Source organism: Megascapheus bottae, chromosome 7 (genome assembly GCF_031878675.1).
Source record: "Megascapheus bottae isolate mThoBot1 chromosome 7, mThoBot2.hap1, whole genome shotgun sequence".
In the NCBI taxonomy this organism is placed as follows: domain Eukaryota; kingdom Metazoa; phylum Chordata; class Mammalia; order Rodentia; family Geomyidae; genus Megascapheus; species Megascapheus bottae.
The window spans coordinates 21799984-21802217 of NC_143515.1; the positions used below are offsets into that span (position 1 = coordinate 21799984).

The 2234-nt window shown below is 44.0% G+C and overlaps 1 pseudogene; it reads left to right on the forward strand.

Moving 5' to 3' along the window:
• Positions 1-1080: 1080 nt before the first annotated feature.
• Positions 1081-1553, forward strand: LOC150060410 (immunoglobulin kappa variable 1-17 pseudogene; annotated as a pseudogene).
• The last annotated feature ends 681 nt before the right edge of the window (positions 1554-2234 follow it).

Below are 2234 nucleotides of genomic sequence, written 5' to 3' on the forward strand. Positions count from 1 at the left end.
TGTCCGGGAACCAAGCACAACTACCCAATAAGCACAATTTGAAGAAATAGGAAAATGTAGCCTGGATTCTATGTAGACCAGGACAATGAACATGGTTCCCTAACCACTGTGGAATAGAAACTCAAATTCTAGAATGGTGGCCTATGATATCACCAGGGAGATGGTGTCATTCACTGGGGTAATTCAATCAGAAAGTCCACTACTTCTGTCTTCTGTGCTATTGAAACACACACACACACACACACACACACACACACACACACACACACACACACACACACCACAGAGAAATGACAGATTTAAATTTTAGTGATATGCTGATGGCTAGTACCTGTGAACCTACCTACTCAGGAGTGTGAGGCATGAGAATAGGTGTTCAAAGACAGCCTGTACAAGACACAGCATGAGACTCTTATATTTAATGACCAAAAAGCCAGAAATGAAAGAATGGCTCATTTGGCAGGGAATTCGTCTTGAGTGAAAAAACCAATAGCACCCAGACCTCAGTTCAAACCCAAGAAAAACCCAAACTAAAATGAAAGAAAGAAATAAAGAAGGAAGGAAGTAGAAACAAAGAATGAGAGAGTGGAAGAGGTTACGTGATAGAAAAAAAAGGAAAGAAAGAGTGAGAAAGAAAAAAGAAAGGAAGAAAGATAACAGTTTTCAATTTGAAAGCACTTGATTAGAAGTGCAGAAGGTAAAGTTTTCTTCCAGTAAGAATTTATGAGTGAATAAAAGATCTAAGAAGGAACAACAATGTGTTTCAATGTATTTATGAAATACCCATTACATGAGTTGATTCTGTACACCAGACATTTGTGAAGCAGTCTTAAAGCATTTCTTCTCCTATCCAATGGTCTCCATTTTCTTCAGGCCAATGTATGTGTCTCTCCTCTGGTGTGGACACCTGTGGACACAAGGCCTGTGATGACTCACTGAGCATAGCCAAGCCTGCAGCTGTGCCCAGCCCTGCCCAGCCCCTGCTCATTTGCATGTGCCCAGAACTCAGCCCACTGTCCTGAGCACTTCTTCAGAGTCTGCCCACACCTTGGGCAGCAGTCAGTCCAGTCAGCATCCAGCATGGACATGAGGACCCCTGCTCAGCTCCTGGGGCTCCTGCTGCTCTGCCTCCCAGGTAAGGAAGGTCATTGCTGGGCATTAAATTGACCTAGGACATCCAGGGCTGTCTGGAACTTCAGGAAGACCTCTTGTAACATGGTTAGCAAGGAGGATAATTGTTTCTTTATGCTTTCAATGCTAGGTTCCAGATGTGACATCCAGATGACCCAGTCTCCATCCTCCCTGTCTGCATCTCCAGGAGACAGAGTCACCATCAATTGCAAGGCCAGTCAGGACATTAGCAATAACTTAAACTGGTATCAGCAGACACCAGGGAAAGCTCCTAAGCGCCTGATATATGGTGCTTCCACTTGTACTCGTGGGTCCCGTCCAGGTTCAGTGGCAGTGGATCTGGGACAGAGTTCACGCTCACCATCAGCAGCCTGCAGCCTGAAGATGCGACCACTTACAATTCCAGCAGTATAGCAACTTAGCACCCACAGTGATACAAGTCATCACAAAAACCTCCCAGGGAAGCAGAAGTGAGAGTCTGGGCTGCCCCAGCTGCTCCTCCTGCTGCCTCCACCTACTGACACAGCTTCTCAGATTCATCTTGGAAGACCTCGTGAAGATTTTGGAAGAAGCAGATGGGTAGAAATCTCTTTACTCTACCTCTCTGCCTGCAGCAAAACATACATGGCAAAATCTCTTGTAATTTAATAGAGCACACAAATCATAACATGGAAGGAGTCTGTTAAAGCATTATACAGGGCTCATTTGACAAGCAGAAAGATGCTAGCTAATCCAAGTAAGTTACTTTTTTTGATAAATAAAATTATTGCATCTAATGTCATCTTAAAAACCCAAATCATCAGGCCAGGAGTTTGGCCTAGTGGTTAAAGTGGTTGCCTAGCATGCGTGAAGACCCGGGTTCGATTCCTTGGTACCACATATAGAAAAAAGCCGGAAGTGGTGTTGAGGCTCAAGTGGTAGAGCTCTAGCCTTGAGAAAGTCCAAGGACAGTGCTCAGGCCCTGAGATCAAGCCCAGGACTGGCAAAAAAAAAAAACCCAAATCATCAAATCCCTTATTGATATATAAAACAATACCCGTTTTCACTAGAGAAAACATATGCCAACATCAGCTTCTTACAACAAAAATAAGGAAGTGAAAGCC